The following is a 17,001-nucleotide window of genomic DNA, read 5'->3' as shown; positions in this document are numbered from 1 at the left end:
GATAGTCCTATACCCCCCACCCTAACCTTCCCTTATTAGGGAACTAATAAAGCGAAAACTAAAGCGATTTTGTGTCCTTGAAAAGCCCTATAAAAATATAATGTATTATTATTATTATTATTATACAGACAGGTATCAGATCTTGCTGTGTAAAATAATCTTCCTGAGAGGTGTCACTTGTGATGTAGTCTGTGTGGTCTACAGTGAATGTATTCCTGACAGCCACAGATGATAAGAATCAAAGGTTCCCATAGAATTCCATAGAAAATGCATGCGGGTCATTTTTGACCCACTTATGGAAGCTTGGGGTAGTAATACAAAAACTACAATTTCTTAAAATGTATCAAATGTAAATTTAAAATGTGAATGGCATGAAATCCAAAACATGTTTTTTGAGGAATAGCTGGAATATGAAATGATAAAAAAATGTAATTACAAAGATACTTCAAGAAAACCACCTCACCGGGTCAAAAAAGACCCACTTATGCATCTAAGGGTTAATACTACGTTCAACTACCTTTCCACTGTTTCTATTCCCATTTTCTCCACTTCTCCTTCCAAAACAGTCTTTAAAGGTCAATGATGTGATGACACTGGTTCCCTACGTTGTGTTATTTAGAAAATGTGACAATCCTTGTGATCATGTTACTTTCACAATTGTCTCTTTTAACAGAATTCCTCTATTAACAGACTGTTTCTGGACTTAGAGAAGTTTTCAGGAAGTAACTACATGTTCTAATCTCTCGAACTCTTTGAAAGAATTACTCTCAACTATAACTATTAATAATACTATTCCTCAGTTATTCCGTAAAAATATTCCACAGTTTAAAGCCACAGTTTTATGATATACCTTTTAGATCTTGGTTGTTTTTAGCAGGTCAATGATTTTGGTCATCCGCCATATTGGTCTTTATCAGAGAAACAAGCCAAGCGTACGTTTGTAGCAGCTTTGGTTGGTCAAACACGAGCATACACACTGTGAATAGTTTTTCTAATTTGTGTTGTTTCCTACTGTACCTTAAAAAAGGCACTGATGAGAGCCGTGAGAGTGAATCAAACAGTAAAGTTGCACGCTGTAAAAAACAAAACTATGAGCTTAAAATCACTGAAATGTAAGGGAACTGCAAAGACAGGCAGTGTTTTTTTTACTGGTTTCATGACATGTATTTGACTCATTGTGTATACTGAACGTGCAGTAAAATATATTGCACTGTAAGGGAAGTGAATTACTCTACTCTGACACTGTCACAATGTTTGAGCAAACTCTGACCGTCATGATTGACTGATTGTTAAAAGACGAACATGTTTGGTTGATTTCTAAAACGAGTTCAGGCCTGTTGGCGTACATTAACATACATAAGCGAAGCAGGCATAGACCCAGCAGCCCAGATGTCCTCTCATCTACTGCTCTAATTGAGAATCGTTGGCACGGAAAGCTAGCTACCCACAAACAGACGTGAGGAAGTTTGAGACCTCTCAGTCAACTGTGTCCACTTAGCCTGATGAGTCTAAATGACTTTAACATCCTACCCTGCCACATCTTGGCCAATAGATGTCAGTTTAGCATCCCGACTCGGCCAATTGGCTACTTACCCCAGCTCTGACCCAGGAGTAATGATGATGTACAGTTTAACTTCTCAGTCAATCTCTGTTCATAGGCATCCAAGTCAGAGAAGGGATGAGGGTTAACGTTAAGGTTTCAGAGATGATATCTTGATCTACATCTGGAAATGAACGCTGACGTTTTACTTATTAGTTGACTGATCAAAGATGATGGAGAAGGGCAGTATAAGGGGATCAGTGCTGATGTTAGGAAACATGGATGAAGGCCTATATCCTCTTTATATGTTACATGAAGATAAATAAGAACACCAGGAATATATATATATCTTTTTTTAATTAGGTATCAAGTCCTTCAAAATAATCTTTTAAATGAAAGGGATAATATAGAGTGTTTAAAGTGTAGGTTGTACATTATGAGGTGCTTATAAATGGTCAGTGTATTACCTACAGCGGATGGTGGTTGGCACGCCCCATGTCGGGGGGAAACAGAGCAGCACTGGTGGCTTGGTCAAGACAGAGCATATATACAGCTTTTTCAACACAATGGGCTTCCCAACAGCCAGGTAAAGTAGTGAAAATATTTGAAATGTTGTGTACATTTAAACTGATATTGAGTTTATTGGGCCTTTCTTTAGGCTATTATTTTGGCAAATATATACGTTTTTCTGACCTCCCCTTCCACACGAGTACATTATCTTCTCCTGTGCTGGAAGTCTGACTGTTTCTACAAACCATGGGCATTCTGACCGACATCTACTTAAATGTTCCCCATTATTAGCAACTAACCTTCCTCCTCATAAAAGATACAAGATTTAATCTCATGATTTACCAACCCCAATATCAGCAACACCAACTGAAATAAAAACAGAAGGCAGGTAGATCTCTTAGATGCATAATGTTGCAACACAATGCATCTCAGAAGCATGATTAAACCCAATAATAGATAGTAAAATAGGTATGTAAAGTATATAATTGCTCAACACTTCTTGTGTGCAGTTAAATATAAGCTAAGTAAGCACCACCAAAAACAACCAACCTTAGCCTGAACTGATTTCTTCCTTAATAATTGCCATTTTTCACTTCTGAACTCCCAAACTACCACTTTAAGGTTGTGTTCTGGCATTTTCGGCTTTGTTCGTTGGGCAATCAAAAGACAAGAGAGGGGTATGACGTGGACCACAGGTTCCCCGCTGGAAAAAAACCAGTGGATATTCCAATAAAGTGGTACATTATGCTTTTAACCATTAGGCAATCAGGCCGCTGTCTAAAAAAATACAATTTAGTTTAATGGGGTCTGCGTTATGTTAAATGTAGAATTTGAGCTGGACTTTAAACAGCAACCCTAATAGGAAACACTCTCTGGTTGGGAAAGTAACCTTTCGAAATGTAATCAAAATCCTAAGGATATATAGTTCAATGCACATTATATTCCAGTTCACAGATTGCTAGGTTGGATTATGGGTTGGGAACCAAAATGGGTCGCAGGCCCTCCTCTAGTGGGTCTCCACATGACAGGAAAAGTTTGTATGATTTAATGATCCTGGATCCCTGAGAAAAAAAAGAGTCATTTTGGTCTCTGGCTGAGAAGTTTTAAGAACCTTCCCCCTCCAAATACTGTGTGTATTATGTTGAGTAAGAAGAGTGGTGGGCTTTGAGCTTAACCTGTAACCACAGAATGACTTCAAAAGGATCACGGCACACTAATAGGTCAAAGCCTGATGTAATCTTAATCGAAAGCAGACCGGACTAAATGAATGAAGAGAAACAGATGGATGGAGCTAGATTAAGTGTGACTGACCACAAACAGAGAGAGAAAGAGGGTGAGAGAGGGAGGAAGGAGAAAGTTTAAAGGGGAAGGTAGGAGAAGGTGGGGGGGACAAAAACACGATGAGGTAAGGTTGGAAAGAAAGCGGAGAAAGACTGTATATGAAACGGCGGAAGTAGGGAGAAAAAGTAGGAAGAAAGTACTAAAAAAGAGGGGGAAATGTTTTAAAATGTGTGATGGGTTCGTAAAAGTAGAGAGAAAAGAGATGGAAAAAAGCGTGAGAGGGAGCAATAGACACATGTATGACAGCGTATCCAACCCTAACGGTAGGGAAGGTATCCGTCCACTGACCGCAGCCTCAGGGCCAGATGAAGTGTGACCGTCTGGTGGTCAGACTGGACCTGAAGATTTTCCGCTGTTGCAAAACACTTCCTGCTTGCTGTTTTCATGTAATGTGACCGCTCACAGTTTGCTCCCCTGCCATACTTTAAGTTGTACAATATGTTATTTCTGTGTTATTCCTCTATGCCCACAGATTAGACTTTTGGCTCCCCGGCCCTCGAGCCTTGGACGGACTCCACAAAAGCAAATAATGATTGGACTGTCCAACATGTGTTAGTCTTCAAATTGAGTGGTGCTCTCCACGGGAGAAGTCTGGGCAAGCACGACGATGATCAGAGCTACAATCATATCTGACAAGGTGATATGTTGTTCCTGTGCTGTCTTTTAGGAGCTCCGCATGATGACTTGATGAGCGGGATATAAGCCAAGAGAATCATCAAACCAATGGGGATTAAATAAAAAGAAATAAAAAGAAACAGAGAGAAAAAAGAGATGGGATTCGTTTTTGTTTAACTGTAATAACTTTAGCGATTTATACACTTGACTTTCATAAACAAGCCAAACCAAACACTTGATGAATCTTTAAAACTCTTAAATCTTTGAAACGTATTGGAGATCTATTAAATGTTAGGGTTTTGCTCATTCTTGCCCCATTCACAAACCGTGCTGCAGGGTCAGATTTCTGCTGCTTGTCTGCCAGAGACCTGTCTGTGGCTGCTGTGGTATTCCACGCTGAATGAGTCATGTCTGGTGGTTATTATGGGCAGGCGTTTGACTACCCCCCCCCCCCACCCCCGAATCTCTCACCCCGTCTAGTGGCAGCAGACAAAATTACATCTTTTGTTGAGCCTCGTCCAACCAATCTAACTTAGATCAAGTTCTCAGTTAACCAGGCTAGACGAGTAAAGGAAACATTTTTGGTTAGTGATATAAGAATACATTGAGGTTTATACTTAATGTTAGGTTGAGTAATACCTCTCTCTTGTGTTCAACAGTGCACTGAGAGGCTATTTGAGGAGTTGAGGCTGCAAAATAAAATGCAGTGTACCTTGTGATAATCAAAAGAAAAAGCTGTGAAGTGACAATCCCTCAGCCGGTTACAGTTGGGGTTGGGAAAACATTTGTGTTATTCATTGTGTTAATGGGAATTCTGAAGATTGGTGTATATTTTACTGGTTAGATGATTTGGTGATTTTGTGTGGGCTTAGTGACCAAAAATGTATTTAATCTAGCCAAAAACCTTCGTAGCGTAACTTGACTTTTTTTGCAAATCCCATCCAAATTCCACCATGCAGAAAGGGCAACCAGTGCTTGAAATGCTGAAATAGTCTATCTCATAACCTCCGGCAAAACCAAAATGTGAAAATGTGTCCTGTGTACACATTGATATTTGTAACCAAATCAGCGCAATATGTTACTAAACATAGAGGTGCTTGGGAATTGTTTTTTTATTTTGTACAGAGCCATGCTAGCTGTCTGCCTGTTTTCAGTTGTTATGCTAAGCTAAGAAAAGCGACTGCTTGTGGTAGCTTCACTTTTTGTTAGGGAGTGCTTCTTTCAATCGGAAGGTTGAGGCTTCGATCGCAGCCCCTGCAGTCAACATGGCGATGTGTCCTTGGGCAAGAAAAATAAACCCCTAGTTGCTCCCGATGGCGTGGCCAACAGTGTGTTAATGTGTTTGATTGTTAGCTTACTTGAGCAACTGGCACATTGCTCTAGTAGTCTGTACGAATGGGGTGTGAATGGGTGAAGGATGATTTGTAGAATGTAAAGTGCTTTGAGTGGTCAAAAAGACTGTATTAAGCACTATATAAATGTAGTTCAGTTACATCACAGATATGTAGGTGGAATCGATCTTCTAATTTAACGCTGCACGAAGCGACCTTTTCCCAAAATGTGTTTTATTTGCTTTCATTGGCAATAAACATTCAACTTAACACACTTGTAATCATTATGTAATCCTTTTATTTAGTTCATCAATCAACCGCACTAACTTTTTGTCTTCTGAGATTATTGAACCGAGTAGGAATATCTAGGATAGGATAAATACACCCACAAACAGCTACACACACACAGACACACAAATAAACCGTCCGTCTATCTGTCTGTCTGTCTCTGTGTGTATTTTTTGAGTAAAGCCATTTCCTGGTTGAGACTGAGAAAGAACATGTGTGTTTTCTGTATGTGTAATAGAGACAGTGTGTGGGAGTGTGTGTGTGTGTGTGTGTGTGTGTGTGTGTGTGTGTGTGTGTGTGTGTGTGTGTGTGTGTGTGTGTGTGTGTGTGTGTGTGTGTGTGTGTGTGTGTGTGTGTGATGGTTTTACCATGTGCAGATTCCCTGTATGGGACTGAATGAAGTCGGATATGAGGGAACCTGTCAGGTCGGGGCTACTGTCGGAAACACTCCTTCTCTTACCTCCTCCTCCTCTTCCGCTTCATCCTTCTTTATTTATACCTCTGAAGATTGTACAAGACTGCAACACCTTGCTTTTAAGTTAACACTGTATCATTTTAAAGTCCCAATGCATCATTTGAGAAATGTTTGACTGCAAAGACAGATTGTTAACGGTGTCACATTTAAAGCTTCAGAACTTCCTAGGCAACAAACCTAAATGAACGCTACAACTGGATGAAGTTATTGTTGTCAAATTTGCAGAACATGTAAGATAAAACATTTTGTATTTCCTTTTGGAATAAAAAGAAAACATTTGCAGTTTTGCATATGGTGCTAAAAGATACATAAAGGATAACGGATATTATTTGCCATGTAGGGATCTCTCAAAGAAAAACAAAAGAAAAGTTAAGGTTATAAGCGAATAAACTGTTTAAAGAGTCTGCCATTAGCATTCACTTTGAAAATAGACAAATTACGCAACCATGCAGCTGGTTAAAAAAGAGCTTTGCAGGACTAAATTCAGTATTGAGGTAGTGTAGTATAAAGAGTGTGTTCTAGTCCTATGTGAAACTGATGTGAGGTTGTATTTATGTTCACAATGTTAAGTTTCACTTTCACTTTAACAACGAAAACAACTTTCTTATAAAGATTACAAGGTTTGGTTCCCTAAACATTTAACATCTTTTTGGTTTTGATCAAAATGTAACGTGTCGTTCAGTTGAATAGGTTCATGTTGTTTTCATTTTACTTTTACAACATAGTGGGTGCAGTTTGGCCCATCTGAAACATCACAATGATAGTGATTACCACTTTGGAGCTACATGAAATGCAAAACAAGCAGTGTTTGAATGGAAACAGGCTTTAAATCACAAATGTAATCACTGAAAGGACTGTCAGAATTACGTCTTTGTGGGAAAAAAAACCTTTGTTTTGTTGAGCAAGTGTCAAAATAGAATGTCCACTATTTTATGGACTGTTATATTTTGAAAAAATATTTGTACTTAGCTCTGGCTGTTGGCGAGGTGACCTGACTTACAACCATGCAATCTTTTAAATTGGAAGCCCAAAATATCCAAAGATATACTACAAACGTTGGGTGACGAAGGGGGAGCAATCAGATTTGGATGGTGTTCAGCCCCGCCCTGCAGGCAGCCCTCTGGCTACGCCCCTGATTCACGTCGTCCACATGGAACAAGCTCAGTCCAGGACTTTCCTGCAATCCCAAACCCAATCCTAACCTTAACCCAAACCCTGTAATTATTATATTTTTCGAGGGAAAGAGGTCCACACAAGTCATTTTCTGGTAATTGACTGCAAGCAGAGTTTAAATGGTCACAGACACATACACACGAGCAGCACGCATGCACATATAAACACACTTACTCATACACACAGTGGTCGTGCAGCTGTGGCGTGTGTGATAATGAGACAATCCTTAGAGGGACTCATCTGGACTGCGTTATATCATCTCCCTGGAAACGGTCCACAGCTCTAAAATAGGAGTGTTTGCTCCCCGTCAGCTGCAGCATGATGTCATCCAATATAATTCCTACAATCAAGGGGGGAAAAGGGATATTTCATGACATGTGAATGTGCAAAGAACAGTGGTTTTCTGTAAATGTGGAGATTCTTGTGGTGCAGACTAATTTAGAGGGCTGTCTGCAGCTAATGTGTGCCTAAACAGAGACTCACCATAAACAGAGAAACTTGTTGCTTGAGTCTTTGCACCTGTCTCTTATTTCTTCAGGGCAAAAAAATACTAAAAAGTTTAAAAAAAAAGTAATCAGGAAGACAAATCATAATCAAACTGTTATTCTGCTCCTGTTGTTCAAACCTAATACTTGGGGTTGAACAAAAATAATACACATGATGAAAAAATATACCTCAGTCTGGTCTTGCAAAGGGTCTTGCAGGTGTTCCACCTTTCTAATGAGTTTCACTGAGCTACCGGCTCACTAGGTGTGCCCCCCTGCTGTGGCTTGTATTACTGACTCCACATCTGGATGGGCCGTTTTACTGTACAGTTATAATTTAACAGTACGGCCATATGCCGACAAAATACTTATAACCCGTAATGAGACTTTCATTTCAATATATCTGCTACTTATGTCATATTTTTTCTATTTTCTGATAGGGAAGCTGGTGGTTTGTAGGTTTTAAGGTCAGAATAATGAGGTTCTTCTGGGTTTTTACAGGTTGAGAGGACATGAATCTGTACAAATGTGAGCGTGACCGTGTCAATCTCGCCTTAAAAGAGCTTCAGATTGGCCCGGGTCTGGTCTGTTTCCCGAGCAATAGCTTTATTAAAGACTGCATCTGTGTGTGTGTGTGTGTGTGTGTGTGTGTGTGTGTGTGTGTGTGTGTGTGTGTGTGTGTGTGTGTGTGTGTGTGTGTGTGGTTTACTAGCCGGCTGCGGTGGTTCTCAGGGGACAGCCCTCTCCAGCTGCTGCTTTACAAGACTGTAACATCAAACACACACATACACACACACTTAACACAAAGGGGTTGACACAGCTTTCACTTCAACCCTGAGAGTCCCTTAACAAGTTCAACAAATGAACTCTTCTCCTCACTTCTTCCATTCTCCACATACCTCTGATCTTTACCCTCACACCTCCCAGGGCCCCTCTCCTGTCTTTGAGAAACAATAAAATGTATAAACAGTAAGTATTGTTTTGATGAAATGCCTGTTTTTATTTTCAATTACTGTATATGTAAAGTACTTACGTATGAAATGCAAGATAACAAATCATTATCAGCACAACAGGTGTAAATCTGAAGTTGACCCTGACCTCTGACATACTGGAACAGCACAATCTAAAGCGTCCTTTAACCCCCTGCTGCCCAATAATATAAGTGACAGTTTTAAAGCAGGATTGTTTTTCACTCTTTAAGGTTTAGTTCTGTGAACTTTGCTCCACTGCTGGACCACAGTAGGACAGTCATAAAAAGCAGTATGAAGTATGAAATGTTTGGAATTGACCTGGCAATAAAACTTATTTGATACTTTATTATATTTTTTGTGTTACACCACCATTTTAGTTTTTGAAGGGTTGCGCAGTGTGCAACCAGTGAAAATATGTAGTCCCACTTGACACTCTAGAGTCCTGTTCATGCTAAGCTTAGCTAACTGTGCTGTAGCTTGCTTTTTTTAAGGAGCCCTATTATGCTATTTGGGGCTTTCGCTGTACTGTAGTGTGATTGGTTGGTTTTTGTGCATGTAAATGGGTTAGGGTTAGGGGTTAGGGTTAGGGCTAAAAAATACCTAAAAAAGGTAAAGGCTAAAATCCCAAAGTTCCCTCCAGTCCTTTGTTTACTTCTGTAACATAGTGAGTACTTGCCTTTCTATTGGCTAGCGCTCCAACACGTTGTACGTGATAGGCCAAATGGGGGCATTTCTGAGCAGTTGACTAATCAATAGAAAACATGAGAAATCCCCTTTTTGAACAGTAAAGCATGTAAACATGTCACAGTAGAGGGAAAAAATACAAATATGAACTTGAAAATATGCATGAAATGCCTTTAAGGTATAGCCTTGAGATTTGTATAGATCTTAATATTTTATTCTGCACTAGAAAGCAAATCATCCAAATCAAGACCTTTACCGACTGCAGACAACAACACGTAAAAGGAAAACATTTTGCCTGAAAATATTACATGTCAAGGGCTTTTCTTGTGAAAGGTAAGACCACAAGGAGTGGATCTGGGCTTTGTCAAGGTTGAACAGAGTAATAGAGTTGCTGTTTTTGTTCAGACAAAGGAGCAGGAGTGTTGTCGTTTCATAATCCTCAAAACCCGAACCACACAATGTGATTGGTGATTACTTATTTTTTGTGCAAAAAAGCATAAAATGCAATCCTGTTTCACTGCGTAATATTCATGACAAAAACAACATTGGTTGAAGATATACATACAATTCAAGCACAATAATTGTTTTGTAAACAGAATTTAGAATTTAGATTGTATGGACACAGTAGTAGAGGGTAATGTTTCTTTGGAGCATTTGGTCAGATCGTACCTTTATTGATGCTAAATCGGTGTCTTCATGCTATCAATGTTGTTTTTAGTTTTGTAGTTTAGGTGGCAAGTATATGCCAGTAGGCTCTTCACCACCCTCTCTCCCTGTCTCTGCTCCCCCTTTTTGTTTCCCCCTCTCTTTCAGTGATGTGAGCTCCTTGGCATTTAAGGCAGCCGATCATTACACCATGGAACGTAGAGGAGCCAACCAGGGTCTTTAGACTTTGCAGTGTGTATTTAAAGTCACCTTTTCGACAATGCCTGTGTATTATAATCAACCCTGATACGATTGGTTCATTGTTACTTAAGGAGACCAGATTGGAAATTAAAGCTTTAGACACATAAAAGTGAACGGCATTTAATTACTTTTTTAGTTGTTTGTGGAAGCTCACCCTGCAGCCAAGGTACAACATATCAGTCTGGATAATCTGATATGGCCCGTCGGGTAAACGCAAAGTGCGGGAAAAAAGCGGTAGGCAGAGATGGGGGCAGAGGGAGGGGAGAAGAAGAAGTGAGTGGGAAAGTGGTTGGGTGTGAGAAAAAAAGTTATAAATACGGAGAGAGAGGTGAGCTGGTGGGTGCGTCAGGTGGTCATATTGTTCCTGCCACCTCATTAGCAGCGATGACATCACAGCAGATTTTTCTTTTAGTCTGCTACTACCGCGCCACAACTCCTCCGCTACAGAGAGGTAGAGCTGCTACCGGCCGCAGTCTTTGAGGGCAGAGTCTGGGGAGCTGCTTTTATGTCCACAATAACTCCAGAGAGAAAAAGAGGCTATCTACTTTTTTGAGCCCAGTAATCATAGCTCAGATCTTTAAATGCTGCTTATTAATAATCATGAATAGACTGTAGTCCAGCTGCAGCTGTCTGTATGGAACTGATTTAGTTATAACAAAGACTTTTAGCAGTTTCTCTTGAGGATATGGCTTATAGTAATGTTTATAGAAAGCTTTCGAAATTGCTACTTCCTTCCATTTTTCTGTTTGTCAGCAAGATTATGGAAAAACTACTTTTCATGAAAATTGGTGGAGGGCTGCAGCATGGGTCAAGAAATAAGCCCTTAATTCCAATGGCCACTACATGCATTGTCTTTCACTTTTGTTAAAGATGGTGTGTGCTCTTATAGTTTTTACTTCTACAACGCAAACATCTCACATTTGACCAGCAGTGCCTGCTTACTGGTACTTGGTCAACTCCAACCAATCCCTTTACCTTTGTTAAGTGCCTTTCATTTTATTTCAACATTTATTCAACAGGAGTCATATCTAATAGTCATCGGAAGAGAGGTGTCAGCTGCTCAGGGTCTGATTGGCTGCAGAAAAGGGAGTGGTGCCTTGATTTTTTTACAGTGCTGACATGAACCAGATCTTTCACCTATACACTGGAATACAATGTTGAAGGTAACAGAGGGTGGGGAGTGGTCTGGCTATAGAATTGAGCACACTTTGCTCGTAATTAACATCACATAACAGTGAGATGAGTGAGTGAATACAGAAGCATTCTCAATTCAGGCTTGAATATTTAAGTTAATTAAACCTTTAAAGATATGTGTGTGTTAAGATACTATGGTGTAGCGACAGAACGTATGCAGGTATAGCTACCCTATGGCTTACATATAACTTTGTGCTGGGGATATAATAGCAACAGAGTTCTGGAGGCGGCAAGAGCTGTGATTGGTCGGTTTCGTCTTTTTGCATATACATGATAACCAATTATTATTATAATCAAATTGATAACAAGGAATGACATCAACTTTCATTGAAACAATTTGACAGCTTTTTTCTTCCACTTTTGTAACGTTTGATTCTATTCTTCTGTGTTTGGGTTCTAAAATGTATTTCTATTGTATGATTTCATAATCCCATTTTTACTTCACACTGTTTTACAACTCAATTTGCTTCCCCTTTGAATGCCCAGACAATAGATGACTGTAAAGCTTTCCTGACTCTCGATATGTTAACGGAGGTGAGATGGCCTCGAGCGATGTACTCCACCCTCAGCTGCCCCAGTGGAGCGGATCAGTGGCCAGCAGCTGTTCTTCGGAAATACTCAGCGTCGGTGTGAATTTGTGTAATTGTGTTATTCTAAAGCACAGAGCATCATTGTCAAAAAAAAAAAAATGCTCAAGGTTTAACATCAACTCAGACAAGCTGCAGTAGAAAAAAAAGAAAATTATAAATGAACACCAGATAAAGGATTGGAAACAGACTTCCATCCCTCAAAGCTGACTTTATTGCCCCCCAGTGTTCACAAATACTGCAAGATTCAAACAAACTAGCAGAGACACCCTCATGCAGCGGGGCTCAGATGTATGACGACAGCCTTCAGACGCACTCAGACAAACGAGATAAAAGTCACCCAGACTTTAATTTCCCAGCATTTCTTTCATTGTTTTACAGTTTTCTGAGGGATGTCGAATCAAACAATAGCTTTTTTACTATGTGTTTGAACCCGGTGCACCACGAGCGTGTTTGTGAGAAACTCTATCATAAAACGGGATATGAACGGAAAAAACTAAGAGAGCGAGCACGGTTTCAACTGATGTCTTCCAGTTGTGTGACCTCTCTTTCCTTCCCCGTCTTTTTTCTGTCTCTCTGCCTCTCTCGGTTTTAATAGGGCCAGCTGTAGAGTCTGGCACTCTTGGGAAACACAGTAGAGTGTGGCTGGAGTTGAGGCTGAATGAGCCTGAAATTGGGGCTGGTGGTGGTGGTGGCGGGGGTGCAAGTTGGGGGGGCGAGCACTTCCGACCATTTTCCCCATGCAATACAGCATGCAGTCTGGAGCGTTGGCAGGCCGCCGCCAGCCCTCTCCCCTTCGTCTTCTCCTTCATTTCCTTCCTTTCCATCCTACTTTTCTTCCTCCGTCTCCCTACCATCTCCTTCCCCCTTTCCCTCCTGCTTTCCACCCTCCCACCTTCCTTTCTTCCGTTTCCTATTCTTCTTCCTGCAGTCCTGCTTTCTGACAATAATTTTTGGGTAATGACCCTCTCCAGGCATCCGCTCAGCAGCACCATAACAAGTCTAGAAAGTCTTCCCCTCTCCCCTCTTTCTATCACTTTCAGAGCAGGCCAGAAACGAGCGTCCAAGGACTACGTTAAATAGCTCAGGTCCTTGGAGTCACTCTCCCCCTCTAGACGCCTGCTCTGGTACCGTATCGGGTCCAGACCTGCTTCCGAGTTTTGACAGGTCCCTGACCCACGCCAGAGCGGTTCAGCTGGGTTGGGACTGAGTGTGTGTGTAATAATTGTGGGTTTGTGTGTGTGTGAGCGAGGTTGGTGGGTGTTTTTCATCAGACTAATGAATACTACGTCTGAGCTGAGAGAAGAGTATCAAGCGGGAGGAGGAGAGGAGGAGAAAGGAGGGAGGAGGAGAGGGGAGGGGTAATGACTATCAGATGGTGCTCTACTACTGTGCTGCTGCTGCCGCCACCGCTGCTGCTGCTGCTGCTGCTGCTGCTGTGTCCTTAAAGGAGAACAGCCCTCAACTGAAAAATTCACTAATGTGATTATTATTCTCCGGGTCTGCGCGATGATCATTGTGAAAAGGAATAAAGTAAAAAGAGAGACTTGAGAGTGTGTCATTTCATATTAAACCTGGTGCAAATGACAGCAGACCTTCTGGAGTTACGTCTCTATTCAGATGGACTCATGGCTCTTTGGTCTGCTCTCGGTGACTTATTTTAAAGCTGCTATATTTAATATACCCTTTTCAATATTACATAAGGAAAAAGAGAAAAAAACTATCCAATACATATTAGGAGTTTTACCTACATCCTCAAACACAAAATGAAACTCCTGTTTCCAGGATAACCAAAATGGTTGCTTGCACACCAACTCAAATATAGATTGATTATTTGTGTTGACCAATCGAGCAAATCATTAGCTAGATTTACCTGTAAGACGAAGCATTTACATTTTCCTGGGCAAATGGGCGAGTATTATTGTTAGCCATACAGTGAATATTTTGGTGTCCGAATTTTTTGGTTCAGTCCCAACGCTTTCAAAGCAGCATTTTGTGTGCTCTCTATCTGCTGGATGTGTAAATAAATAATGATGTTACATTCTCGTCATTTTTCTAAATGGTTCTTTGAAACGGACAAATGCCAAAATACAGCCATAAGCAGAGAGACATACAGTATGTACATACAAGCAAACAGAGAGCGAGAGAGGGGTCGAGCAGAATTGTCTATTGACCAGCACAACATATGATATGCTAATTAACTACCTTTTTTAAACATGACTTAAAAAACAGGAACAGACAGAGCCATTCAAATAGTTGTAATGCCCATCACAAGTACTGCTAACAAATATACCATTTGAACATAAAGGCCATACCACACACCTGTGTCCCCCACACAGGTGTGTTCACCTAACATCTATAATTAGTACTCTGATGTGTAAGAGTCGTGCCAGATTCACGTCTCTCTGGGCCTGATGTTTAGTTGCACCTGTGAGGGAGGATGAGTTAAACAACTCCAGCTCTAATTAGCTCACCTGTATAGATGTTAAAAGATAATGTGTTCATTACATGTTCTGCTGCCCACCTGTGGCAGAAACCGGTGTTATTGTAGATTTAAACGGTGTTACTTGACTTATTATTCGAATTCAAAAAGCAATTAGTGTTCTCTTCACAAATCTTATCATCCTAATATTACGATAGTGTATTATAGAGTAATGAACAAGCAGCAGTTTCCAGCTCGGACGTACCTAACTTACTTTCAGCAGCTAGCTTACTGTTAGCCTCGGTGACGGGAGTGCAGACGTCCCTTCCTCTCGGTGAAGCCGTGTGGTTCTTAAAGACATCTGAAGAAAACCGTCTGCATTTTGTTTTGCTGCATCTCGGAGTTACAGTAAGGTGTATTTCTCCCCTCATGGCGGAAGCTACTCCCCTCCTCAGACTGTCTTCACTGAGCGAAGAGGAACGAAAATTCACAGACACTTTCATCTGTCATACAACAACAAGTAAGATAGCAAACAAGACGACACAGAAAGGTCGAATTTAAGGCATATTTTTGAGATATGTTTTGATTCCTTTTATCACGTAAAGGTAAATGGTGTTGTTCAAATTGGAAAACTTTTTAGCAAGGGTGTGTATGGGTTTGGTTTAAACTTGAAAATGTGTTGTGAGCTCTGTCTATTTCTCCTTTTCTTCTTTACAAATACATTGACTGAAAAATACTTCATGCAATGTGTGGTCTGTCTATTTAAAATTCTTGAAACAGGACTTCATATTTTTTAAGATTTGAATAATTTATTTTACATTTGTTTTGATGAATATAAATCAAGGCCTGAACATTTTAACTAAACATTTAGATTTAATATTTTAAATACATATTAAGTAGAAGCTTCATAAAAGTGTCTAACTGACAACCAGTATTGTAAGGCACAAAAAGTAAGTAAGGTAAGTATGTAAGGCACAAAAAGCATGGTTATAAATGTAAAATCCAGAATCTGTGCAGTGGACTTAGGTCAACACTTTATGTAGTTTTATGCAAATGTAACCATTACTGTGCTGTAATGTATTTCCTTTTCAAACAACATTCTTCTGGCGAAATGCAGCCATGTGTGATTATGAAAAGACATAATGTCTACATTATACTCAGTCAAATGTTTTCTGGCCTGCGGGCAACAATTCAGAGAGAAATGGATACTGTGTTAGAGCAGCCACACACTCCTGGGAGATGCAAATGAGAGGAAGATCATGCTAATGCATGTAATGACGGACCACAGTGAGGGAATGGTTTGGAAACCCTCCTCCAGAGTGGGCCCTCACAAATATATGTACAGCCAGTCTAAACACAGTCATTAATCGGGGTATCTGGGTCTGAATCTACGTGTTGTTGCCATTCTCTTCTTTATATCAATATTAAAAGTGTGTTAAATATACTATATCATAAAATATATTTATCATTTTCAACTTTCCTTTTATCGGAAACAAAAGGTTGCACAAAATAAATGTGTGCTGCCGTTGTGCGTAGGACTGGGTAAAGGCCATGGATATGAGAGGGATGGTATAATCTAAAGGGGGGAAATTGTTTAGGTTTTGAGTTCAAATATAAACACATTTTCTTTTTTCCAGAATCTCTGACTCTACCTTAACTCTTTACACTCCAAGCTGAGCAGAGCATCAGAGGATGTCCCAGACTTTTCTGCTGAATCTCACCACAGAACCAAACCCCATTGTTTACAACATGCTGGCATGATTTTCTCCCTTGCAAGAGCAATGAGCTGTTGGATTGCCATTGCAGTGTTGGTGCTCAAAAGACAACGTTTGTTTTCATTCTGTGATTTTGTTATTTTGGGTACGCTTTGATTCAGGGTTTTGTTATTTTCAAATGTAACATTACTGTAACGGCAATGATATGGGCTGTTGAATCTGGTACACTAACTGAGGTGGAGCCCAGGTGTGGGAATCTGATCTACAGTAGAGGTCACTGCAGAGGGCACCGGTTGCATGAAGGCATGGCTCTTTTGTGAGTGACTTGAGGTAATGTAGATGCAGTCTGCGTCTCAGATGTTCAGAGTTGATGGCCAGGCGACTTTTTTCAAACACATTTGATATCCAGTGACCGGATATGTCCAATGAGAACTGCAGGAGAGTGGAAAACTATAAAACAAACTATAAAATGTGAGTTTTCCATTTCATTCTTGGTCCGTAAATTTTACAGCAGTTGTTTTCTAGTGAAGGCAATGTATTGTGAATTTGGATGTCCAGTATGGCGATGCGATTACCAAAACCAAATGGTGATTATTGAATGCAGCTTTAGTTTGATTGGGTTGAGGGGGTTATGGAGTGCCAACACCTACTGTACAGTAATGCTTCCTGGTTTATCTTGTTATATTATAGGAAACATTCAGTATACCTCCATCCTGACTGCTCCCAGCACTTCCTGTATGAACTGTAATCCACCACTGCAACCA

The sequence above is a fragment of the Trematomus bernacchii genome, unplaced genomic scaffold (genome assembly GCF_902827165.1).
Source record: "Trematomus bernacchii unplaced genomic scaffold, fTreBer1.1, whole genome shotgun sequence".
NCBI lineage: Eukaryota > Metazoa > Chordata > Actinopteri > Perciformes > Nototheniidae > Trematomus > Trematomus bernacchii.
The sequence above is the reverse complement of the archived record's forward strand: the minus strand, read 5'-3'. Positions refer to the sequence as shown.